The following is a 27,617-nucleotide window of genomic DNA, read 5'->3' as shown; positions in this document are numbered from 1 at the left end:
TGAGTTGTAGAAGTTATTTATATATTCTGGATACATGTCCTTTATTAGATATGATTTGAAAATAATTTATCCCATTCTTTCAGCTTTCTTTTTGTTTTCTTGATGGTGTTCTAGGAAGCATAAAGTTTTAAAATTTTTTTAAAATCCAACATATCAAACTTCTGTCACTTGAGATTTTGGTGTTGTATAAGAAATCGCCAAGGGATCCTTGTATATCCCAAAGTTTGAGAACCAAGGCCCCTGAAGGCATACTTTACTTTTATTTTTTCATTGATATATTTTAAGTGTTTTATTGGGTTAGGCCCTAGTCCTAGAGTGGTAAATAAAACAGGGCTCCTGACATCATGGAATTCATGTCTATAAGTGTAGCTATATTATAAACAAATAAACAGAAATATATATATATATATATATATATATAATAATTGGAATACATTTTAAATTGTGGCTCTGAGAGAGAGCAGAGGTTAGAAAACATTATTTAGATTGGTCAGGGAAGACATTTAAACTGACATGTCAAGGGTAAAAAGGATTTGGTGTAAAGAGTGAGGGAACAATACTCCACGTGGAACATGCAATATATTTCCCAGTTTTGTTCTGACTAGCTTTATGTAAAGTGCTGTCTTGAAAAGGTATTATAAGGACTTCCCTAGAGCTACAGTGGTAAAACATCCACCTTCCATGCAGGGGACACATGTTCGATCACTGGATGCGGAGCTAAGATGCCACACCCCACTGGGCAGTTAAGCCCATATGTCACAACTTGAGAAGCCTGTGCACTGCAACTAGAGAAATCTGCACTACAGTGAAGGCCAAGCACAGCCAAAAGTAAAAATAAGTGGAGTTCTATAAACAAGGAAATTTTATAACATGGATGAGTCATCATAGGTAGATTCTTCAGCCAGCATTTAAGATTCACTTGGATGAGGCCTCTCATCATCTTAATTCAGAAGTCTTTGGGGAACCCCAAATGAAATGGCTTATGAAACTCATTTGGAAGAAGAAAATTATTATATATCTTTTGTTTAAAAATTAATCCTTGCACAAAATCAATGTCATGTTTTTCACATGACTGTAATCTATACAGTGATATATACTTGAAGAATATTTTTCCCTTTTCGCTGTGTTTGACTGAATACTGCTCATACCTCAATATTAGGTTTAGAAGAAGAAAAAAACCTTGAGAGAGCAACTGAAAAAAATGCATTTGTTGCTAGCAGTTTCTATTCTTGAATGCACAGTAAGTTCTCAGTTTATGAGCTATGGGAGGAAAAGCCTTTGTGATAAATAACATATTTGATAATGAGCAGCAGGAGAAAAAAAGCTGTTTTCAGTTGAAGAGTTCAAAATGAAATAGAGTAAATCTGGGAAGGACATCTTTTGCATCATGGGTGGATACAGAGCTGAAAGAGCCATAACTGTTTTTGATTCTCATTGTCTCCATGCCAGTCCATGGCATATATTACCAGATCTTCCTTGAATGCTAACTTTCAAAAGGGTTTAGCTCTCTATAGCATTGAGGATTTACTTCCATTATCTCATTTCATCTTTCTAACTCTACAAATAGGCAGGTGTGAGTAGGCCTATTTAATATGATGAGCAGAGGTTAGAAAACATTATTTAGATTGGTCAGGGAAGACATTTAAACTGACATGTCAAGGGTAAAAAGGATTTGGTGTAAAGAGTGAGGGAACAATACTCCACGTGGAACATGCAATATATTTCCCAGTTTTGTTCTGACTAGCTTTATGTAAAGTGCTGTCTTGAAAAGATATTATAAGGACTTCCCTGGAGCTACAGTGGTAAAACATCCACCTTCCATGCAGGGGACACATGTTCGATCACTGGATGCGGTGATGAATATGATGAATAAGCTGAGAGCTGAGATTCGGGAAGGTTAAATGACTCTCCCAGGGTCACAATGCTTAGCCAGTGCCTGGGTCAACGCAGATTAAAAAAATAAACAGGGATTTCAGAATAAAAGTCCCAAATACCCTGAAGAACAAATTACTTTAAGGTCTTTCAAGCATCTGGCTTGCTGGTGACCTAGATTCTGTGTGGAGTTTCAGCTTCCAGTTTTTGACCAAATAAAGCAGCTGTCCCATAGGAATATTAAGGCATCCGTGCACTTTTTGTGTCCCTATTATCTCCTTTGTCCCTGAAGACAAGCTGGGAGTTTGGCAGGTGCTAGATAGTAAATTATCATTCTAAAACAGTAACTCAGCGGCCTAATATTAATACGGAAGCAGGTCCCACAGTGCCAACTTGTAGACAAGGGAATAACTAATACATTTATCAAAGTGCATGGATTTTAGAGTTATTTGAATCCTGTTCTGGGCATAGCATCTGTTTTTGCTGGAGTTTGGTGAACTGGGCTTTATAATTTCTTACCCAATTCATTTGCTACCCCTTTCCTCTCCCTTTAGTTTCTTTCTTCCTTCTCCACCTTCATTTTTAAAGCAGTTTTATTGTATGCTTCAACTTTTTGTCCTTTTATTAAGACTGCTGCACAGAAAACGCATGAGACTAGGGATGCTACACAACATGGGAACTGAGGAAGGGGGGTAAAACCACATGTGAGAAGGAACTGTTTTGTTCCCTGAACCCGCAGCGCCCTGGTCTGTGTATTGTAATTACTGCTCCCTGGCCTTGGCTCAGAGGTAGAGAGTAGCCTTGAAAAGATCTGTTTACATTCACCCTCCCACTCTCAGGAGTTGTGGGATCCACAAAGGCTGGTTTCGCGGGTGAATTCACTGTGATATTCCCAGGGCGCGGGACAGTGCCTGGAAGCAGGCAGATGCTCAGACACGTTGGCTGGATGAATGAAAGGTGAGCAGGGAAGGCGATGCCAGGAGTCGTCCACGGCGAGGCTAGAGGAGGAGAATGGGACTGTGCGGAGCCTACGGGAAGAATCCGAAAGTATCGGCGCAATGCAGAGAGAATGGCAAAGACGGCGTCCTAACAGCTGGAACTGGGACGGAGGAACGGGACTCGGGGAAGGCCCGAGGAGGGCCCACAAAGGTTTACGGGCCGAGAGGGTGGGGGCGAGACAAAGAGCAGCAGCTGAGGCCGACCGTGGGAAGAAATGGAAAAGTGGCCGGGAGGGAGGGGGGGCGCGAAAAGAAGGGGTGTGAGGGATGGGGAGCGGCGGCGCCGGGTGGGGAGGGGCGGCGGCGCGCGGAGCCCGGGCGGGGCCGTGCGGGGCGCGGGGGGTTCGGGGGGCCCGCCGGCAGAGGGGCTGGGGACGGCGGAGAAGGGGCGGGCGGCGCGGGCGCCGCGAAGTTACTCGGGCTGTGCCCTGGCCGGGTACGCGTGCTGGCGGCGGGGCGGCGGGAGGAGCGAAGCGGGGCTCCGCGGGCTGAAACCCGAAACCTCCGGTCCCCGAGCGCGGCGGGGAGGAAGGAAGCTGCTGCCGCGGCGGCGACGGAGGCGGGGAGGCGGCTCGGGCCGACCCGGCCCTCAGCTGCCGCGGCGGCGGCCTCTGGGTGAGTACCCGCCGGGGCGCGGGCGGGAAGTGGGGCGCTGACAGGCATGGAGCGGCGCCGAGTTCTTTGTGGCGTGCGGGAGGGCGCGGGGGTGCAGCCAGGCGGGGTCTCCGCGCCCCCGTCCCCCACGCCTCCCCGCCCCCACGGCGCTTTTTTATTTTTCCTCCGCGCCCCTTGGAGGTAGGCAGTTATCTTCCCCGCGCACTCCGCTTTCCTTCGGGGACCCGGGGCTCTTTGTGGTAAGATCTTGAGGGCGCGCCCCTCGCCTGCGGCCAGGGGCTTCTGAGAGGCCCATCCCACCAGGCCGCCTGGCTTCGCCCGCGCTGCCGGAAGCCCCTTTCTCGGACCCCCGGAAAGCGAGGCCCGCGCTGCGGCCCCGTGCCCCCAGGTCCCCTCCGGGGCAGGTGTGGGGGCAAAGCGGCCTCGAGCCTTAGCCGAAATCTGGGAGGACCAGGTGCGCTGCATCCTCAGTCGGGGCTTAGGGTGCTGTCTCCCGAGCTGGGCGGAAGGTGCGCTCATAAGTCGGGCGCCGGCGCGGCGTCTCTGCCCCTCAGGTCTGCCAGAGGACATTCGGTTAGTTTGGGGGTACTCGGCCCGCCTCCTAGGCCAGAGCTTAGCCCCGGTCCAAACCTTTTGACAAAGGCATGTGGGATAAGAACGTCTACCGAATAGCTGTGGTGTTCTGGGTTGAGCTCTCGTAACCACCCAGCGGTGCGTTCTTATCAGTTTATCTCACATCTTTGAGGCTGGTTTTGTGTTTTTACTATACCTTTCATCCGTTTTGTCTGTACTTTCAAGAGCCCTGAAAGCACCTCCTCCCTGTGAAGGTGGTGTGGTTTTGGAGGGAAAGAACTTTGGTTCCTTGCTGTATCCAGTTCAGTATTTGCGGGGAGGCTCGACGTGGTGGTGGTGGGGTGAGCGTCACTGTGCCCCCTCCCCATCCAGCCAACAGACTCAGCCCAGCCTCTTTTCCACCTGTGACCTGGACCCAGAAAAGAGCTTTGGAGAGCTACTGCATCGAAAAATATTAGATGGCTTTCCCTCATAATCCCTCGTGGCCACTGAGGTAGGTGAGGAAAGGTATTTCCCAGGCCCCCAGCAGAGAGAGGTGGTGGGAAGTACCTCAGATTGCACAGACAGGAGCTCTTCATCCAACTTTCTTTAACTGGGATTCTACCACCCGTTTGAGTCACTTCTTCCACGGTGCCTCTCTTCTTGTCTTAGTCTATACTCATTTTAGCTTCTAAGATGCTTCCAAGCACTTTAATACACACTTTTAAATTTCATTCATGTAACAGCCCTCTGAAGTGTTACTAGCAACTTTTACAGGTGAGGAACTGAGAGTCGAGAAAAGTACTCTGCTCAACAAGTAAGGAGCTAAGATATATTCAGGTCTTTTGACTTGCCAGTACTTTTCACATGGGCTTGCAACATACGTGGGTCCTTGATCTCAGGATTTTCCTTGCCCTCCAACTCCACCACCTTGGTGGGAACTTTTCACAAGGAGGCCTGCTTGGCATTTAGAAGCTAAGTCCAAGCCTAAAGTAGTCAAATCATTTTCTTTGTGTTGCAGCCCTGTGCAGGGGGAGTCAGAAATGAGGCCTGGCCATGTGATCAGAGGGTTGAGTTCATTGCTTGGGTTCTGTGAAAGACAGAATGGGGTGAACTGGAACTGATCTAAATGCCACCCAAAGGAGATACAGTTCTGTGATGTAAACTCTGCTGGGACCAGTCAGGAAGCCTGAGTGTAGAATGGCTATGTGGGGACTGTGTGTAGATGGCTATGTGGGGACTGTGTGTAGAACATACCTTCTGTAAAGAGATAGGAGCAGGTGTGACAAGGTTCTAGCACTTTGCTTAATCTGAATTGGGGAGGGGGGAGTGGTGGAAAGTTGCAAATTTTTAAGGAAGAAAGCTCCGTGTTTTTAAAATTGGCAACTAATTCAAAACAGTTTTCAAAGTATGCTGGGCAACCAAATCGTGTGTGTAGCCTGCCAGCTTGCAACCTTAGGAAGTACTTGCGGTCATTCTGAGATGCAATAAAGCATAACTGGAGGGCAGAACTGATGTTTTCTTGCTGTTTTTCTTTGAGAGCAACAAATATCAACAAAGTTGGAGGTAGTGCTACCTGGAGTTTGGAGTAAGGATTGACTTTCTGGCTCAATACTTCGTTCATTCAGCCAGTATTAGTACTGATCTCTGTGATTCTAGTCCTGCACCAAGAGAATACTTCCAACTAGTTTTTGTTAGCCAGTTTAACAAATCTAAAAACAGAGATGAATATGAATGCATAATATATAGCTTATTGATATTATATTATAAAATATGATAAAGTACTATTTGCATTTCCAACTTTAGGACCCACCTGAGTATATTGGATATGCTTTTAAAACTACATAAATGGGGATCATATATAATTATATGCTCCATGACTTAATTTTTTGAGTTAATAATCAGACTTGGATGTCTTCTAATGTCAATAACATAGATATACTTCATTCTTTTTAATGGCTACATAGTATTTTATAGTATAGATTCACCAGAATTCATTTAAACATTTTCCTGTTGAGGGGCTTTGAGATTTTTTTCCCAGCTTCATCTTTTATCAATGCTATAGTGAACATATTGAATGGTTTTCCTTGGAAATGAACAGAGATCATTCTGTCCTATGCAATATTGTTCTTTAAAGCATCGGACCTTACTTCCATCACCAGTCACATCCTCAACTGGGTGTTTTTTTTGCTTTGGCTCTGTCTCTTTATTCTTTCTGGAGTTATTTCTCCACTCAACTCCAGTAGCATATTGGACACCTACTGACCTGGGGAGTTCATCTTTCAGTGTCCTAGCTTTTTGCCTTTTCATACTGTTCATGGGGTAAGAATACTGAACTGGTTTGCCATTTCAGTCCCTTCTCCAGTGGACCACATTTTGGTCTTCATGGCCCAGATCTTTGCATCACAAAAATATCTTCAGGACCCAGATAACCACAATGGTATGATCACTCACTTAGCGCCAGACATCCTGGAATGTGAAGTCAAGTGGGCCTAAGGAAGCATCACTCGGAACAAAGCTAGTGGAGGTGATGAATTTCAGTCAAACTATTTCAAATCCTAAAACATGATGGTATGAAAGTGCTGTACTCAATATGCCAGCAAAATTGGAAAACTCAGCGATGGCCACAGGACTGGAAAAGGTCAGTTTTCATTCCAGTCCCAAAGAAAGGCAATGCCAAAGAATGTTCAAACTATAGCACAATTGCACTCATCTCACACGCTAGCAAAGTAATGCTCAAAATTCTCCAAACCAGACTTCAACAGTTTGTGAACTGTGAACTTCCAGATGTTCAAGCTGGATTTAGAAAAGGCAGAGGAACCAGAGATCAAATTGCCAACATCCTTTGGATCATAGAAAAAGCAAGAGAATTCCAGAAAAGCATCTACTTCTGTTTTATTGACTATGCAAAAGCCTTTGACTGTGGGTCATGACAAACTGTGGAAAATTCTTTTTTTTTTTTTAATTTAATTTAATTTTTTTTTTTTTGGAAAATTCTTAAAGAGATGAGAATACCAGACCACCTGACCTGGCTCCTGAGAAATCTGTATATAGGTCAAGAAGCAACAGTTAGAATTGGACATGAAACAACAGACTGGTTCCAAATCAGGAAATTTTTGAGTACATCAAGGCTGTATATTGTCACCCTGCTTATTTAACTTATATGGAGAGTACATCATGAGAAATGCTGGGCTGGAGGAAGCACAGGCTGGAATCAAGATTGCTGGGAGAAATATCAATAACCTCAGATATGCAGGTGACACCACCCTTATGGCAGAAAGTGAAGAAGAACTAAAGAGCCTCTTGATGAAAGTGAAAGAGGAGAGTGAAAAAGTTGGCTTAAAACTCAGCATTCAGAAAACTAAGATCGTGGCATCCAGTCTAATCACTTCATGGCAAATAGATGGGAAAACAAAGGAAACAGTGAGAGACTTTATTTTGGGGCACTCCAAAATCACTGCAGATGGTGACTGCAGCCATGAAATTAAAGGACTCTCACTACTTGGAAGAAAAGCTGTAACCAACCTAGACAGTATATTAAAATGCAGAGACATTACTTTACCAACAAAGGTCTGTCTAGTCAAAGCTATAGTTTTTCAAGTAGTCATGCATGGATGTGAGAGTTAGACTATAAATAAAGCTGAGTGCTGAAGAATTGATGCTTTTGAACTCTGGTGCTCTAGAAGATTCTTGAGAGTCCTTTGGACTGCAAGGAGATCCAACCAGTCCATCCTAAAGGAAATCAGTCCTGAATATTCATTGGAAGGACTGATGTTGAAGCTGAAACTCTAATACTTTGGCCACCTGATGCGAAGAGCTGACTCATTTGAAAAGTCCTGAGGCTGGGAAAGATTGAAGGCAAGAGGAGAAGAGGGTGACACAGAATGAGATGGTTGGATGGCATCACTGTCTCGATGGACATGAGTTTGAGCAAACTCCAAAAGTTGGTGATGGACAGGGAAGCCTGGCGTGCTGCAGTCCAGGGGGTCACAAAGAATCGGACATGACTGAGTGACTGAACTGATAGTGAACATGCTTATACCTAAGTCTCTGTATGTGTAGAGTATTTCTGGATAAAAGTTGTTCTTAGGAGTGAAGTTGGTGGGTCAAAGGAAATGTATGTTTTAAACATTTATTTAAGCAGAATTCCTTTTGTTTATTGGGATCTGGGGATTATTCAGAAAAAGAGATTGAGTTTATTTAATTACTTAGGTTTACTTGTTTGGAAACAGACATGTACATAAGGCGTAGGTAGTATTCAAAGGCTATAAATGGTAATACCTCCCTTCTACTCTGGCCCTCTATTTCCCTTTTTTGGCACAACTAATTTTGCCACTTTTTATGCATTTATAGGTAAATAAAATATTCAATTGTATTTTCAATTTTCTTCCTCTAAAAAAATTATTATAGTAGCACCTAAATACCCCATTTTGCTTATAGAATGTTAAGAATTTAGCATATATCGTGGAGACCGTTCCGTATCAAAGTTGTGTGCGTTTTAAACGCTGGCAGATTCTTCTAACTCTGCTCTTAAAAAGTACACTAATGGATTTATACTTCTTCAGATTCCTTAACAATTTTTCCACTGAATTGTTGGTGATTTCATCAGTTTGTGAGGGTTTTTTTAAATGCTAATTCTTTTCTTGTTAATAAATTAAGTATCTTGCCTTTTTTGTCTTCCCAGATTTGCTTATTGTACCTTTGGTTGTTTGATGTTTATGAGTTAGTGTTCGGAGAAGGCAATGGCACCCCACTCCAGTACTCTTGCCTGGAAAATCCCATGGACGGAGGAGCCTGGTAGGCTGCAGCCCATGGGGTCCCTAAGAGTGGACACAACTGAGCGACTTCACTTTCACTTTTGACTTTCATGCATTGGAGAAGGAAATGGCAACCCACTCCAGTGTTCTTGCCTGGAGAATCCCAGGGACGGGGGGAGCCTGGTGGGCTGCCATCTATGGGGTAGCACAGAGTCAGACACGACTGAAGCGACTTAGCAGCAGCAGCAGCAGCAGCAGCAGCAGCATGAGTTAATGTTGGTTCCTCAGTCGTGACTGACTCTTTGTGACTCCATGGGCTGTAGCCCACCAGGCTCCTCTGTCCGTGGGATTTTTCAGGCAAGAATACTGGAGTGGATTGTCATTTCCTTCTCCAATGTTTATGTGGTTAAGTCTATAAGACTTTTCTCTCTGGCTTCAAGTTTTCTGTCATTTAGGAAGCCTTCTCCTATCTGAAAATTAGTTTTTTTCCTAAATTCTCTCTTTCCTCTCCATTTTTCATTGCATTTTTCATCTAAAATTATTGAAAATTATTGCATCTTTTACTTTTTTTCAGTGTCTTTCCTTTCTGACACCAGGGAGGTCAAAGTTTGAATTTGAGATCAAGGTTGAAGGTCCAGGTTTGTTGGTGAGCCTCTAGCTAATGTAGCCTGTCTATTTCCTTTCACTTTTATTGTGACTTTTTTTTTTTTTTAACGAAATCTTAAGGATGAGCTGTTCTCCAGGTGGGAGAGAGAAAGGGCATTCTAGACAAGGGGACCACTGTCATGTGCAAAGTCGTGGCATTGGAGAGAGCAGTGCATGCTTTGAGAACCGTGATTTGTTCAGTATAGCTGAAGTGTTGGCTCCTGTAAGTGAAAACATTCTGCAGATGCCAGAGGATGGTATGTCATGACCAGGTTTGCGTAGCGGTGTTCAGCCTTGTAGCAGTGGGGAGGACAAATTGGAGTAGGGGTGAGGTTAAAGACAAGAAGGTGAGATAGAAACATCTGGTTGTCATTCAGGGAAAAGATGATGAGGCTCTGATCTGTGGTAATGGCAGTGCAGATGAAGTTTTGAGTTAGGAGTCCGTGGTACACTAAATGTCTATAAGGAATGGAGCCCACCAGCATTAATTGCTTTACATACATTCTCTCATTGAATCCTAGCCATTCAGTATGGATATCCAAAGCCCAGATATATCCATTAATCTGCCCAAGGTCACATAGAAAGTGTCAATCATGGCCATCGGGATTATCTGACAAGAGTGATCTAGGATGTCCTAGATTTCTGTCCTGAGTGATTCTGGTGGGTGGTGATGTTTTTTTCTAGAGTAGAGAAAAACATGAAGTACAGCATATTGAGATGATAGAAGCAGAGCTGATGAATTCTGAGGTATCTGGGTGTGACATGTGGGAGAGAACATCTTCTGGGTAGAAATGAATCTGGAGCCCCCAAGAGTTGTCTAGGCTATAGATGGAGATTTTGGAGTCAACCTTGTTTTGGTGAGTACAGAGAGGGAACGTACACAGAGAGAGGGAGAGGGAGAGATGAGCTATCAAACAGGACTCTTCCTTTTGAAAGTGGTAGAAAATCCAGTTCAAATTGGCAAAAGCAAAAAAGAAAGTTACTGGCTCATGTCACTAAAAGTCTGTAGCGTGTATTTGGCTTTATGCATGGATCAGAGTTCAAATGATTCATCAGGACTTTTTTTCTTAACTTCCCTGACTCATGCTCTCCCCTCATGGTGGCTAGGGGAAGTTGCAGATTCAAATCCAGTAGAGGGGGAAGTTGTGTTTCTCCCAGCAACAACCCCTTTATGTCTCAGAATCTGATTGGGTCAGAGGGAGTTGGAAGATGTTCTTGGTAAGGCTTCAGTGGTGTCACATCCATGAAGTCACATGAACTCAGAGGAGGAAAAGGATGACTCTTCACAAGAAACTCAGGGGCAACTGCAGAGCAAGTGGAAGAGATTAGAGGGAAGTAAAGAGTTAATTTCCTTTGTAGATGAGGAAGGAAGAAGTAGTGCCTCCCAGACAATATCTTGGGAAACTGTAATATTTAGAGTGCAGAATGATTCCAGGTAGATGTAAAACTGGTAGGAAACTGAGTGGGGAGAGGCAGAAGGGAGCGGGAACAAGGGAGACGAAGGAAAAGTCTCAGGAGAAAAATGAAAACTGTCAGAGGTGTCCGATGATGGAGAGACCACAAGGAAGGGCCCATTGGATTCATTTTTGATTCATATCTTTGCCCTCAGCAAGGATAGTCATTTATTTTAGACTTGGGGTTGCATTCTAGAGGTTCCTATTCCTACATGTATTCTGGGATGGCCAGGTAAGGGCAGAGATGCAGTCAGGAAACTTGGGTTTGTCAACGATTAGGTATTTGACTATGAAAAACTCACTTCACCTCTTTGGGCCCTCCAGTCCGTCATCTATAAAATAACACATTAGAATGAGTTACTTCCAAAGCTTCTTTAGGCTCTCAAGTGTTGGAGATGAGTGAACCTGATCCCTCCTTGACACCTGTTACCACAACCTTGGTCCAAGCCTTTATCTCTTTCTAGGGATATAGCAGCAGCCTCAAACTGGTGTCTCTGCCTCCATATATGGGTCCTACAGTCCATTCTTCACCTAGCAGCAGAATAACCCTTCTAAAACATGAGTCATATGCATCATTCCAGGGGCCTCTGTTCCCACATGGAATCTTATCCACACTCCTTACCACGACCCACGGTGCCCTGTGTAATCTGGCCCCTTGCTGTTTCTACAGTCTGCCTCTTTCCTCACTCTTCTCCAGCTTCCTTGCTATTCCTCAAACATCCCAAGCTCATTCTAGCTCAGGGCCTTTGCAAGGGTTCTTCCCGTGGCCAAAAATTCCCTTGTATCATTTTTTGGTCTCTGCTCAAATCCTTAGCTCTTTGGAGAGACTTTGCTGACTCCTCACTCCCAGCTCACCCACCGTTACTCCATTTTACTTATCCTTATAGCACCCACCACTCTTAGGAATTATTTTGTGTATTTTTTTATATTATTGTTTTTTATCAAGTTATTTTTTTCTTTTCATATTTTTCCAGATTGATTGAGATATAATTGACATACAGCACAATATGAGTTTAAGGTGTACAGCATAATGATTTGACTTGCATGAATCATGAAATGATTATCACAATAAGTTTAGTGAATGTCCATCATCTCATACAGATTCAAAATTAAAGAAATAGAACAATTTTTTTCCTTGTGCTGAGAACTCAGAATTTACTCTTGACAATTTTCGTATATAACATATGGCCATATTAATTATACTTATTATGTTGGACATTACATCCTTAGTATTTATTAACATTATAACTGGGAATTTCTACTATTGATTATGTATTTGTTTGCTGTCTGAGTCCCCTGTTCCCTAATGTAAGCTCCAGGAGAGGAGAGGTTTTGGCATGTTGCTCGGTGCTATGTCCAGCTGCAAAGTAGAGCTTAGCTCTTTAGGTATGCAGTAAATATTTTTTTGAGGTAGCTGAAGGAGGAATAAGAAGGGGGAAGTTAGAAGTGTCTCGGAACAAGTAGCAGTGTGATAAGGGAAGGGGCCTCCCCTGCTCCTCAGGGCTTTGTATTCTGGCATCTGTCTCAGATATGGTCTTCAGAAAAGTATATTCAGAGGAATACCATTTTAAGCCGAAATCTCAGTTTTAGCATTATGAGTTTAGTTTGCTGGGCTCTAAGATCTTCATGACCTGGATAATCACGATGGTATGATCACTCACCTAGAGTCAGACATCCTGGAATGAGAAGTCAAGTGGGCCTTAGGAAGCATCACTATGAACAAAGCTAGTGGAGGTGATGGAATTCCAGTTGAGCTATTTCAAATCCTAAAAGTTGATGCTGTGAAGGTGCTGCACTCAACATGCCAGCAAATTCGGAAAACTTAGCAGTGACCACAGGACTGGAAAAGGTCAGTTTTCATTCCAATCCCAAAGAAAGGGAATGCCAAAGAATGCTCAAACTACCGCACAGTTGCACTCATCTCATACGCTAGTAAAGTAATGCTCAAAATTCTCCAAGCCAGGCTTCAGCAATACGTGAACCGTGAACTTCCAGATGTTCAAGCTGGTTTTTGAAAAGGCAGAGGATCCAGAGATCAAATTGCCAACATCTGATGGATCATTGAAAAAGCAACAGAGTTCCAGAAAAACATCTATTTCTGCTTTACTGACTACGCCAAAGCCTTTGACTGTGTGGGTCACGATAAACTGTGGGAAATTCTGAAAGAGGTGGGAATACCAGACCACCTGACCTGCCTCTTGAGAAACCTGTATGCAGGTCAGGAAGCAACAGTTAGAACTGGATATGAAACAACAGACTGGTTCCAAATAGGAAAAGGAGTACGTCAAGGCTGTATATTGTCATCCTGCTTATTTAACTTATATGGAGAGTACATCATGAGAAACGCTGGGCTGAAGGAAGCACAGGCTGGAATCAAGATTGCCGGGAGAAATATCAATAACCTCAGATATGCAGATGACATCACCTTTATGGCAGAAAGTGAAGAAGAACTAAAGAGCCTCTTGATGGAGGTGAAAGAGATGAGTGAAAAAGTTGGCTTAAAGCTCAACATTCAGAAAACTAAGATCATGGCATCCAGTTCTATCACTTCATGGCAAATAGATGGGGAAACAGTGGAAACAGTGGCTGACTTTATTTTTCTGGGCTCTAGAATCACTGCAGATGGTGATTGCAGCCATGAAATTAAAAGACGCTTATTCCTTGGAAGGAAAGTTATGACCAACCTAGATAGCATATTGAAAAGCAGAGACATTACTTTGTCAACAAAGTAGTCAATGCTGTGGTTTTTCCAGTAGTCATGTATGGATGTGAGAGTTGGACTATGAAGAAAGCTGAGCACCGAAGTATTGATGCTTTTGAACTGTCATGTTGCAGAAGACTCTTGAGAGTCCCTTGGACTGCAAGGAGAGCCAACCAGTCCATCCTAAAGGAGATCAGTCCTGGGTGTTCATTGGTAGGACTGATACTGAAACTGAAACTCCAATACTGTGGCCACCTGATGGGAAGAGCTGACTCATTTGATAAGACCCTGATGCTGGGAAGGATTGAGGGCAGGAGAAGGGGATGACAGAGGAGGAGATGGTTGGATGGCATCACCAACTCAATGGACAAGGGCTTGGGTGAACTCCGGGAGTTGGTGATGGACAGGGAGGCCTGGTGTGCTGAGGTTCATGGGGTCACAAAGAGTCAGACACAACTGAGTGACTGAACTGAACTGGAATAAAGATAATGGGTAAAAGAAATAATAAAGGATAAAACCGATTAGCTTAGTAATCATTAGTTATCTTGTGACAGAAGTAATCAATTCAGCCTTATTCTCAGCATAGCTTCTGTCTCTTGTCTTCTTGGAGCATTTATGTAAATTTGTTTATGGAGGGAATCATTTTATTTTTCTTGATCTGTTCGTTTAGTGTACATAGGAACAAGTAGAATGAAACCAATTACTCCTATACAACAGGCTTTCTTAACCTCAAAACCACTGACATATTGGGCTGGATATTTCTTTGTTGGGGGTGAGCAGTAGGCTTCCCAGTGCATTATGGGATGTTTAGCAGCATCCTTGGCCTGAGATGTGACAACCAAAGACGTCTCCAGAAATTGCCAGATATCCCTTGAAGTGGAAGTGAAGGTAAAATCACCCCTCCTTGAGAACCACTCTTGTAAAATATTGGGGTAGTAACTGAGTTTGATTATTATCTAGAGTCTTCTAATTAGACATTTTCAGACCCTCCCAGCCATCCTGCTTCTATCTTTAGCTTTAAAAGATGAGATTTGCTCTTTCAGGGAAGGGGTTGTGGCCTGGAATATCAGTTCCCCTCACCACAGATGTAGGTAAATTAAAATTGCATGTTTTTCAGTCAGCTGGTCACCTGGGTGTCTGAGAGCCTGACTCAGCTGGAGCCTCTGCTTTAGTGGTTACCAAGCAGCTGAGTTCTTGGCTGAGTGCTTTCCTGCAGACTGAGTTGTCAGCCCTGAGCCCCCAGTGGGGTCAGATGTGTTTCCATTTTTCAGTCTTTCTCAACAGCCTTTCTCTCTTCTCTTTTATTCACTTAGTGGTCAAATGAAACCTCTTTGGTTTTAATTAAAATTTGAAAGGGAAAAGGAGAATTTTCTTTTCTTGACTTAAGTAGCTTTCTTAAACATTTTTTATCTCCTGACAGTCACTCCACTAGCTGCTTTCACACATGTTACTTCATATATTCTCCTTGGTAATCATATGAAGTTGGTTAATTCCACTGTTTTGATCTTTTTGGAGAAATTGAGGCTCAGAGATTTAGAACATAGCATGTAGTCACATGAAATTCAAACCAAGGTTTAGTTAAGTTTCTGAAAAACATGTTCTTTCTATTGAATATCAGATCAAAATGGATATTACTATGAGTAGGGGGGATATAAAATCCCACATTCAAAGTACTGTTGCATATTCAAAGGGGAAACTGAGGAAGAATTTATAATCCATCTGCAAGGGAAAGCATACTCACCTAAAACAGAAATTTTTGCTAAGACACGCATGTCTGAAAACGTAATGTTAAAGAACTAGATGTAAAGGGTGATCAGGGTCATTGTGAGGATGGGATGTTCCAGAAAGACTTCTTGAGACTTTTGCTGCTACGGTAGATGTAAGCAACTTCGGATGTTATTCGTATAAATGTCAGTAAGGACTTATGATAGTGATCACCAAGCTCTGCCAGACTGAGTGGATTCACCTGTGCTTTTGGTATCACTTCAGTTGGAAAAAAAAATTGCGTAATTACAGAGAGCTCATGTGAATCAATAATAGTGTAAAAGATGAATTCAAATTTTATTGACCACAATAGCATATTTATTGTGAAGAATTTATTATTGAAGAATAATAGTTCACATATGTGTGCAACATCATTTATTTGGTCTATAGACAGCAACGGCCACCCAGAGTTTGGGAATGCATGACTTAGATAATGTGTGATAGGATGGTTTATAGAAGAAATAAAAATAAGAGGGAAGCAAGGTAACCAAGAAATAATCTCTACCTTGCTATGCAAATCTATGCAAATAATGTCTGAAAATATAGCTATAGTCTCTTCAAGAAATTCATGTTTTTTAGATTTAGCCTTTTGGAAAATTCTAATGTAAGTCATTCGGTATATAACTAACATTATCTGCACTTATCTATTTGTCTTTCTGGTAGCATAAAATCCAATAGGACTTGACAATCTTTTTTTTAAATTCAGCAGTTTCCCTTTTATCATTTAAGAAAATATTAAAGTTGAATGGAGAGCTCTGAACTGTTTCAAGGGCCTTTGTTTTTCTTACTCATTTGGGCCATATAAGTACAGTTAGCATATCTTGCAAAGTGCTGAGAAGTAGAAAATTGACCTTCCCCAAAGGTGCAGAAGGGAATGGCATCTGTCTGACAGAAGCCATACCTGGAGGACTTTGCACTGTAGCCCTTCCTCAGTATATCAGCTTCTACTTTACATAGACCTTTCCTAAGCTTGACAAGGAAAGCTGCAGGTAAATATTCTCTGTAAGGGAAAAGGGCAGCCAAGGTTTGAATAAATGACAGAGAAAGTTTCAAAAGGAAACAGAATATGCAAGGCACACTTGGTCCTGAGTTGACCAAAAAGTTCATTCTAGGTGACTTCCCTGGTGGTCCAGTCACTAAGAATCCATCTTGCAATGAAGGGGTCACAAATTGGAACCATGGTTGGGGAACTAAGAACCCACATGCCATGGAGCAGCTAAGCCCTCGTGCCACTACTAGAGAATCTTTGTGTCACAGTAAAGATCCCATGTGCCAAAACTAAGACCCGACTTAGCCAAATAAGTTTGTTGCTGTTTAGTTGTTCAGTCTTGTGACTTTCTGTGACCCCATGGATGGCAGCACGCCAGGCTTCCTTGTCCTTTACCATCTCGCAAAGTTTGCTCAAGCTCATGTCCATTGAATTGACAATGCCATCCAACCATCTCCTCCATCACCCTCTTCTGCTGCCCTCATTCTTTCACAGCATCACGGTCTTTTTCAAAGAGGTGGCTCTTCGCATCAGGTGGCCAAAAGATTGGAGTTTCAGCTTCAGCACCAGTCCTTCCAATGAATATTTAGGACCGATTTCCTTTAGGATGGACTGGTTTGATTTCCTTGAAGTCCAAGGGACTCTCAAGAGTCTTCTCCTTCTCCAACACCACAGTTCGAAAGCATCAATTCTTTGGTGCTCAGCTTTATTGTCCACCTCTCACATCCAGACACGACTAATGGAGAAACTGTAGCTTTGGCTATATGGATCTTTGTCAACAGAGTGATATCTCTGCTTTTAATACACTGTATAGGTTTATCATAGCTTTTCTTCCAAGGAACAATCAGCTTTTAATATCATGGCTGTAGTCACCATCTGCAGTGATGTTGGAGCCCAAGGAAATAAAGTCTGTCACTGTTTCCATTGTTTCTCCATCTATTTGCCATGAAGTGATGAGACTGGATGCCATGATCTTAGTTTTTTGAATGTTGAGTTTTTTTTTTTTTTTTTTTTTTTAATTTTATTTTATTAGTTGGAGGCCAATTACTTCACAACATTTCAGTGGGTTTTGTCATACATTGACACGAATCAGCCATTGAGTTACACGTATTCCCCATCCCGATCCCCCCTCCCACCTCCCTCTCCACCCGACTCCTCTGGGTCCTCCCAGTGCACCAGGCCCGAGCACTCGTCTCATGCATCCCACCTGGGCTAGTGATCTGATTCACCATAGATAATATACATGCTGTTCTTTTGAAACATCCCACCCTCACCTTCTCCCACAGAGTTCAAAAGTCTGTTCTGTACTTCTGTGTTTCTTTTTCTGTTTTGCGTATAGGGTCATCGTTACCATCTTTTGAATGTTGAGTTTTAAGCCAACTTTTTCACTCTCCTCTTTCACTTTCATCAAGAGGCCTTTTAGTTCTTCTTCACTTTCTGCCATTAGGGTGATGTCATCTGCATATCTGAGGTTATTGATATTTCTCCCAGCAATCTTGATTCTATCTTGTGCTTCTTCCAGCCCAGCATTTCTCATGATGTACTCTCCATATAAGTTAAATAAGCAAGGTGACAATATATAGCCTTGACATACTCCTTTCCCGATTTGGAACTAGTCTGTTGTTCTATGTCCAGTTCTAACTGTTGCTTCTTGACTTGCATTCAGATTTCTCAGGAGGCAGGTCAGCTGGTCTGGTATTCCCATCTCTTGAAGAATTTTCCACAGTTTTATTGTGATCCACACAGTCAAAGACTTTGGCATAGTCAATAAAGCAGAAATAGATGTTTTTCTGGAACTCTCTTGCTTTTTTGATGATCCAAAGGATGTTGGCAATTTGATCTCTGGTTCCTCTGCCTTTTCTAAATCTAGCTTGAACATCTGGAAGTTCACAGTTCACGTACAGCCTTGATGTACTCCTTTCCCAATTTTGAACCAGTTCGTTGTTCCATGTCCTGTTGTGATTGTTACTTCTTGACCTACCTACAGATTTCTTAGGATGCAGATAAGGTGGTCTGGTATTCCCATCTCTTTAAGCCAAATAAATAAGTTGATTAAAAGAAAGAGGTTTTTTTTTTTTTTTTTTTTTAAGTTCAGGTTTTTCTGTAAGATGTTTTGAAAAGACCTGAACAGACTTTTTGTCCAACCCAATATAAGAGGGAATCACATCGCCCTTACCCGGCTTGAGGGAATCACTGTGTTTTCAGTCGTGTAGTGAAGACTCACAGGGATAGCCCCCTATTGAGTAACTGGGAAGCTGAGCAGTCTTCTCTAAAATTTCTAAAGAGAGCATTCCATTAGCACTGAAATCTGAGGTCAGAATTCCATTTATATTGGTATTTAATGACCTTGCGTCATCATGAAAATCATTATGATCTGTATACCTTATTTTAAAATATAGGAAAACATGTGATAGATTTTCATGAATTTTGCCTAAAGGCATGAAACAGAGTTTTGACATTTTAAGGTGATAAAACCCCACCAACTCATAAAACTCTGTTTCTAGAATGAGGCATTTCCAAGGATCAGCTTGGGTTTTGGTGCGTTTTTGAAGGGGAAATTGTTACTGGAGGCCCTGTCTCTCTCTCTCTTTTTTTGTGTATGTGTGTTTTTTAAAAAATTGAAGTAAAGTTGATTTACAGTACTGTGTTAGTTTCAGGCATATAGCAAAATGGTACAGTTATACAGACATGTTTTGCGTCTTCCCTGCAAAAAGTTGTCAAGATGCTCAGTGAAGTGGTAGTCGGTTGCTGAGAGGTCAGGTGAATATGGTGAATGAGGCAAAAGTTCCTGGCCCACTTCATTCAGCTTTTGAAGCATTGGTTGTGAGACCTGCAGTCAGGTGGTGTTGTGGAGAAGGACTGGGCCCTTCCTGTTGACCAGTGCCGGCTGCAGGCGTTGCGGTTTTCGGTGCATCTCATTAATTTGCTGAACAGATGTCATGGTTTCTCTGGGATTAAGAAAGTTGTAGTGGATCAGAGGGGCAGCAGACCAGCGAACAGCGACCATGACCTTTCTTTGGTGCAAGTTTGGCTTTGGGAAGTGCTTTGGAGCTTCTTCTCAGTCCAACCACTGGGCTGGGCATTGTGTACAATCCACTTTTCATCACACATCACAATCCAGTAGAGAAATGGTTCATTGTTGTGTAGAATAAGAGAGGACAACTCTTCAAAAACAGGAGTTTTTTTTATTTGAGGTCCATTCCCCTCCTCATTTGAGGAGGGCATGGCAATCCACTCCAGCATTCTTGCCCTGGAGAGCCCCATGGACAGAGGAGCCTGGCAGGCTAAAGTCCACAGGGTCACCTAGAGTTGGACATGGTTGACGCAACTGAGCTTTTGCATGCACAGCTCATGAGACACCCACTTGTTGAGCTCCTTCACCTTTCCAGTTTGCTTCAAATGCTCAATGACTGTAAAATGGTTGACACTGAGTTCTTCGGCAACTTCTCGTGTAGCTGTAAGAGGGTCAGCTTTGATGATCCTCTCAATTGGTTGTTGTCAACTTCTGATGGCTGGCCACTATGCTTCTCATCTTTAAGCCTCTTGTCTCCTTTGCAAAACTTCTTATACCACCACTGCACTGTACATTCATTAGCGGTTCCTGGGCCAAATGTGTTGTTGATGTTGTGAGTTTTCTCTGCTGCTTTATGACCCATTTTGAACTCAAGTAAGAAAATCCTTCAAATTTTCTTTTTGTCTAGCATCAGTTCTATAGTCTAAAATAAAGATAAAATCATTAGCAACTGATAAGTCATTAGCAAAAAAAAAAAGAGATAAATGCACATTAAAATGATGTATAACATGACTATTATTTAGAATGTATTTAAAAGATACATTTTGACAATGCAAAAACCACAATTACTTTTGCATCAAACTAATAGTACACCACATCAAGTCAGGGATCTGTTGACAGGAAAAAGGGGAGGATGGTTATTGACTGGATAATGAATAGTGTTTGCTACATCTGCAAAAATAATTCTCTAAAGGCAAGATAACACCTTGTGTGCAAAGATGTCCAGTGTTCCATTGTTAATTCACATTTTCATTTATCCCATATATCGGGCACCTTTCATTTGCCAGGTGCTGTTCTAGGTGCTGACCCCAAAATGTACAGACCCAAGATTTCTTACTGTCTTGGAGCATACAGTCTGGTGTGAGAGAGAGACATTAGCAAGATAAGTAAATAAGTACATACACGTGCAGTAAGGAGGAAAAGTAAAGAAAGAGAATGGGGCCATGAAATGTTAGAGAGGGGTATGAAACGTTAGGTTGTGTTGATTGGGAAGGTTTTGCTGAAAAGGTGACTTGAAGACTGAAAGGAAGTGAGAGAGCGACCTACAAAGATACCTTGGATAAAGGCATTCCAGACATAGGAAGCAGCAAGTGCAAAGGCCCTGAGATGGACACATGCTTGATGTGTTTGATAAATAGTATTGGCAGTTAAAAAGTAATTTTTTTAATGAAATTGGACCAGTAGTGGAGAGCCGGATCATGCAGGGCCTATTCTAAGTGATAGGGGAATACTTTTGGGGTTTTGAATAAGCAGTGACTTGTTCATGTATTTTGACTTCTGTTTTCATAGGCTCACTCTGGTTTCTGTGTTGAGGATGGGGACAATGGTGGATGCAGATGCTTTCTCTTTAGTGAGAAAACGATTTTAATAATTGCAGAGAAGACATAACCTGGACCAGAGTGACGGTAGCAGAGATAGAAAGACATGGTTGAGTACTAGATACATTTCAAAAGTAGATCCATTAGCCTATAGATTTGCTAATGGATCAGGCAGGAGATGTGAGAAAAAGTGAGGAGTCAGGAGTGACTTCAGAGTTTAGGGTCTGAGCAACTGGAAAGATGAGGATACCACAACATGAGTTGAAGAAACAGAAAGAGCAGATTTGAGAGGCAAAAGATTTGAAGTCTGATTTTGGACATGTTAGGCTTGTGGTACCTGTGCCATTCAAGTAGAGATAGTGAGTAACCAGTCAGGAACTCCAGGGAGTGGTATTGGCTTCTCTCTGCCTGAGCACCAGCTCCTGACCAGACCCTTGGTCCATTTGCTCTGGGAATCACCACGGGCACATCTGGCAGCAGCATCAGGTCGACGTGGACCAAGCTTGAGCAGGCCTGACCTAATCTGACCCAGCTTTGCCTTTGGGGTTTACTGAGGTCTCAGCTCCAGGCAGGCTGGCCTTTGGCCAGCATCTGTGGAGGCTTTCCTGAGTCTGCCCTGGGAAAACGGGCATTTCTGCTCTTCTCCCACCTGGGGAAGTAGTGTGGTCCAGGCTGAGTGTCTGGCTCAGAAAGCTGTTTCTGTAGTGAGGTCTTGCTTGACCTTCAGGCTGCTAAGGCCTCCCCAGAGAGCTGTGGTCAACCTGCCACTGCTTTCTCTCCCTTTTCCTAAAGCACTTTTCTGTTGTCTTCATCATGACTTCAGCTGGCTGTTTGTAGATTTTCTGGGAGGCTGAAGTGAACCCTCCCCATCTGTGTTGGCCAGAAAACACAAGGACAATGATGGCTGCTTTCAGTGTTGCTGGGGGAGGCTTGGGAGTCAGGCCAGAGGCCCTTTGAAAAAATTTGACAGTCCATGGCTCAGAGTCCAGCTTGGCTTAGTACTGAGTGTTCCTCACATTCTCTAACATGCATAACAAAACTGCACCAGAGGAGCTTGATGAACAAAAAGTGAGTTTCACTTTATCGTGTGATCTGGGGACAGTGCAACACGATGAATTGTTTTACTCAGCGATTTTTACCTTGGAAGTCACTGCTGGACTAGTCCCTAGTGAGGAATAATCTGGTGCAGACATAGCTTGTGTTTCCTCCTCTACTGCAGGAGGAGTTTACTCTATATATGTCTGAAGTTCTTTTCTTCTTCATCAGTGGTTGAGACACCGTGAAGATAGCTGACTTCCTTCATTTCATGACTGTCTAAATCCCATGGGGAGAGAAGTTAAAAAGAAGATACCCTGGTATATTTTCTCCAACTTTTTTTATTGCTGTAAAATAAATATACCTAATATAAAATTTATCATCTGAGCCATTTTTAAGTGTACAGTTCAGTGGTATTTGAGGCTTCCCTTGTGGCTTAGAGGGTAGAGCATCTGCCTGCAATGCAGGAGACCGGGGTTCGATCCCTGAGTCAGGAAGGTCCCCTGGAGGAGGAAGTGGCTACCCGCTCCAGTATTCTTGCCTGGAGAATCCCAAAGATGGAAGAGCCTGGTAGGTTACAGTCCACGGGTTCGCAAAGAGTTGAACATGACTTCACTTTTCACATTCTTTCAGTAGTATTTACTACATTTATATGGTACAGCCATTATCACCATCCATTTCCAGAACACTTTTCACCTTGCAAAACTAAACCCATTAAGCAACTCTCCTGTCTCCCTCTTACCAGCCCCTGGCAACCACCATTCTATTTTCCGTCTCTATGATTTTGACTACTCTTAAGTACCTCATACAAGTAGAATCATACAATATTTGTCTTTTTGTGGCTGGTTTATTTCACTTAGCATAATGTCCTCAAAGTTCATCCATGTCATAGCGTGTGTCAAAGTTTCTTTCCTCTTTAAGGCTGAATAATGTTCTTTTATGTGGATATACCATATTATGCTTATCATTTCACAGTCAGTGGACACTTGGATTTCTTTCACATTTTAGCTGCCTTGAATAATGCTGCTATGAACCATGGTGTACAGATATCTCTTTGAGATCTGTCTTACAATCAGTTGCTTTTTCTATCTGTTTGTATATTTATTTGGGCTGCAGTGCATGCTCTGTGCAATCTTTCTCTAGTTGTGGTCTGTGGGCTCTCCTGGTGGTGGCTTCTCTGTCACAGAGCACGGGTTAGGGCTTGTGGGCTTAGTTGCCCCATGACATGTGGGATCTTCCCAAACCAGCGGTCAAACCCATGTCCCCTGCATTGGCAGGCAGGTTCTTAACTACTGGACCACCAGCGGAGTCCCTCTCTTTGAGATCTTGCTTTCAGGTATTTGGGGTGTATATCCAGAAGCAGAATTGCTGGATCATATGGTAATTCTATGTTTAGTTTTTTGAGAAATTGCTGTACTGTTTTCCACAATAGCTGTACCATTTTACATTCCCATCAGCAGTCTACTAGGGTTCCAGATTCTCCACATCCTCACCAGCACTTACTATTTTCTGAGTTTTGTTTTGGACAGTAGCCATTCTAATGAGTGTGAGGTGATACCTCATAGTTCTGCTTTGCTTTTCCTAAGGATCAGTGAAGTTGAGCACCTTTTCATGTGCTTATTGGCTAGTCATGTATCTTTTCTGGATATGGAATTTTTTGTTGTTGAATTTCAGGAGTTCTTAATATATGCTGAATATTAATTTGTAGTCACATGTATGATTTGCAAATATTTTCTCTCAATCTGTGTGTTGCTCTGTCCCTGGGATCTTTTGATATACATATTTTTAAAATTTTCATAAAGTTCACTTTGTCAGTTTTTTCTTTTGTGCTTATACCTTTGGCATCATATCCAAATCATTGCCAAATTCAAGGTTGTGACTTGGAATATTTTTGTATCTCTTTAAAGCCTCACTCCCCCATATTTATTTATTTATTTCTCTCTTTCAATCAAGTTATTAGACCAATAGATCAGTAACACATTTTAGAATTCATAAATCTTTATTAATTCATTCTGCAAGCAGGGAGAGCATTCCAACTAGAGGCAGAAACCAGAGCAAATTGGAAATGGCAGCATGTAAGCATAACTGGCTGGAGCAGAACATACATAAAGGGGTTGGTGGGTGAAAAGACTGGAATTTAGACGAGGCCACACCATGTTGAATCTTAACTGCTGTGGTGAGAAGATAAATTGAAAGTAGTCTCATAGCCATAGGACCAAGTTGGAGAGCTGTTAACAAATATTCTCTTGAACTGGGCACTTAACCTTTCTGAGCCTCAATTTCCCCACTTTATTCATTTAACAAACACTTATGTGGTGCCAATTTCTATTTTAAGCACTCTATAAATATTAACTCATTGATTTTTTGTCCATCAACCATATGAGATACTTATTCCTGAGCAAGGAGTATTATCTCCATTTGACAGAGTGGGGAACTGATGCCCAGAGAGGTTAGATAACATGTCAAGATCATAGAACCAGTAAGTAGTGGAGCTGGGATTTGAACCCAGACTCTCTAGTTCAACTCATCCTCTTAACCATATGTTGTGCTGCTTCTCTGAAACAGGGAGAAAAATAATTTGTACCTCTAAAAGTTATTCCAGAGATTAAATGATGTATGTAAAATTACATTGTCTGTTGCACATTGTTTTGCCGATACTGATTATTATTAGTTAGTAATAACTAAAGAACACTTTGGAAATGGGTAAGATTCTCAAGGGCATAGAGAGAAAGGAATGGATCAAGTACTGAGTCTTGGGAAATGTTTTTGCTGAGAAGCAAGAGCTTAATTTTGGAAAGACATCTGACAGAGTCATGGCTGACACCTTTGGGGAGAGGGTCATGGTCAGTGAAGAGCCCTAGACTCCAGACTTTCAATCCTTGGCAAAGAAGATTGTTGAGGTTGGTGATGTTGTTTGATGTATACACAGAGGGGACCAAAGCCAGGTCTTTCCCACTGGCAAACCAAGAATTCAGACAAGGACCACAGGGTCACTGGGGTGCTGACTCTAGCTTCTTCTCCATCTTATGGTGCATGCTCCCAAACAGCCCAGGGTTCAGACCTGCTTTACAGGTGAAGCGGGATGTTTTGGATGAGGAAATTACTAGGTTTATGGTGCCCTTGTGGGGACAAGAACAAAGCACTGTGCATTGTAACAGACCCTGGGCTGACTGGGTGGACACATCCCTCTGGGGCTGCAGAGGTCAAGTTATCAGTCCCCCGTCTTGGGAACAACTTTCATGTGTGTGCTGGGGAAGGACAGAGGAATGCAGGGAAGCAGACCCAGGGATCCTGGGATCTCTCTCTGGCTATCAACGAGTTGTGTGGTCTGGTTTGTGGGTGGGGTGGGGGTGGGGGTTCACTGTCTCGCTCACTTACCTTGGTGGAAGACAAGGTTGTTAATTTGAATATTTTCCCCAGCTCCACCTCCTCAGCTGCTCCAGTTGGTGATTGATGTGTAAAATGCTTTGAAGTGCTGAGTTGAAGATCCCCTGAAAATGTGGCCAAAATAACATCACAGTGATTTCACTTGAGTTTGTCTGAAGTGGTGTTTGAAAACATTTCCTCACCTGGAGGGTTTTTTATTTGAACCTGTCGTACACCTACCTGTTGGCATTTGATTTCTTTAGATGAGGGCATCTGGCAGTCCCAGCTTTTAAGCTGCTCAGCTCTTCATAAAAATGGGAGGCCACAGAATGAGCCTCTGCCCCAGTTGTGTTTGTTTAAGAATATCAGAAGAGATATCCTAAAAGAAACTGTTTTCTCTGGAGAAGACTTTCGAAGAGGTCAGGTATATCTTGTCATGTCCATTACCCGTCTTAGAGAGGCGCCAAGAGTCTGCCTCCTACTGACTAGCATGATCTCACAAGACTCACCTGAGCCGTGGCCTGTGGCCCGTGGAATCTCAGGCCGTCCCTTGGATGGCCCTGTTTGTAATGGGTATCTTAGGGGTTAACGAGGCCTTCTTTTCCTCCTGGTGGTTTGTGGACTGGATCATGGATCTCCTGGGAAGTGAAAAACTTACTTATGCTTCCATGTGAAGAAACTCCATGATACTAGGGTCCATGGGTCTGTGGCATGGTCTGTGACAAGAAGAAAAGTTCTCAAGCAGGAGACTGAGGTAGGCAGAGCTTTGCCTGAGGAGTTGGCCTAACCTTGAGAAAGGGAACATTCCTGGTATCAGTGTCCAGAGAGGTGGAGTCTTAATGTGCTATATCAGATCATGTCAGGACTCTTCAAGTTGCAAGTGACAGAAACCTAGTCAAATTGGCATAAGTGAAGGAGAAAGTCACTGGGTCCTATAACCGAGAAGAACAAGATTCAGAGCCACATATTATTTCACCAGCATTTGTGAATGGACTCATTCAGTGTTCCCCCCACCTACCTCTTTCTCTCTCCCTTTCATTCTCACTCTCTTACCTTTCTTTGTCCGTGAGTTCTTTCTTTGTAGTGTCCAAGATGGTCAGCTGCTGCAATGCTAGGCCCACAGGGGTAGGCTAGTCCGTCCTCCAGCTGTTCCAGCAAGTGTCCTAGGTCCTGTGACCATGGCCTCAAAATATGGGAAGGTCCTTTCCCAAAGTAAAATCAGGGCAAACTCTTCAAATAGAAACTATAATATGAAGTGAAGGCTTACTGTGCGCCAGATCCTGTCCTAGGTGCTTGATACAAATAAACTCACTTGGTCCTCATAATTATTTGATGAGGAAGATAATGTTCTTTTAAAACTTTCTTTTTTTTTCCTATTTATTTTTATTAATTGGAGGCTAATTACTTTACAATATTGTAGTGGTTTTTGTCATACATTGACATGAATGAGCCATGGATTTACATGTGTTCCCCATCCCGATCCCCTGTCTCACCTCCCTCTCCACCCAATCCCTCTGGGTCTTCCCAGTGCACCAGGCCTGAGCACTTGTCTCCTGCATCCAACCTGGGCTGGTGATCTGTTTCACCATAGATAATATACATGTTTCAATGCTGTTCTCTCAAAACATCCCACCCTCACCTTCTCCCACAGAGTCCAAAAGTCTGTTCTGTACATCTGTGTCTCTTTTTCTGTTTTGCATATAGGGTTATCATTACCATCTTTCTAAATTCCATATATATGTCTTAGTATACTGTATTGGTCTTTATCTTTCTGGCTTACTTTACTCTGTATGATGGGCTCCAGTTTCATCCATCTCATTAGAACTGATTCAAATGAATTCTTTTTAACAGCTGAGTAATATTCCATGGTGTATATGTACCACAGCTTCCTTATCCATCCGTCTGCTGATGGGCATCTAGGTTGCTTCCATGTCCTGCGATGAACATTGGGGTGCATGTGTCTCTTTCAGATCTGGTTTCCTCGGTGTGTATGCCCAGAAGTGGGATTGCTGGGTCATATGGCAGTTCTATTTCCAGTTTTTTAAGAAATCTCCACACTGTTCTCCATAACGGCTGTACTAGTTTGCATTCCCACCAACAGTGTAAGAGGGTTTGCTTTTCTCCACACCCTCTCCAGCATTTATTGCTTGTAGACTTTTGGATAGCAGCCATGCTGACTGGTGCGTAATGGTACCTCATTGTGATTTTGATTTGCATTTCTCTGATAATGAGTGATGTTGAGCCTCTTTTCATGTGTTT

The 27,617-nt window shown here is 42.7% G+C and overlaps 1 protein-coding gene across 7 annotated transcripts in view; it reads left to right on the top strand.

Moving 5' to 3' along the window:
* The first annotated feature begins 2,748 nt into the window (after nt 1–2,748).
* GPR161 (G protein-coupled receptor 161) overlaps nt 2,749–27,617 on the top strand; it is a 55,988-nt gene continuing 31,119 nt past the window's right edge. For 2 of the 7 annotated variants that reach the window (XM_065946331.1, XM_065946361.1), the window contains exon 1: nt 3,369–3,485. The gene's annotated coding sequence lies outside the window, so the exon portion shown is untranslated. Of the gene's footprint in view, nt 2,830–3,362; nt 3,486–4,430; nt 4,552–22,223; nt 22,313–27,617 lie in introns of those variants that run through there. The other 5 variants (XM_065946332.1, XM_065946334.1, XM_065946335.1 and 2 more) reach the window with 5 other exon arrangements.

This window comes from Muntiacus reevesi, chromosome 1 (assembly GCF_963930625.1).
Source record: "Muntiacus reevesi chromosome 1, mMunRee1.1, whole genome shotgun sequence".
NCBI lineage: Eukaryota > Metazoa > Chordata > Mammalia > Artiodactyla > Cervidae > Muntiacus > Muntiacus reevesi.
The sequence above is the reverse complement of the archived record's forward strand: the minus strand, read 5'-3'. Positions and strand labels throughout refer to the sequence as shown.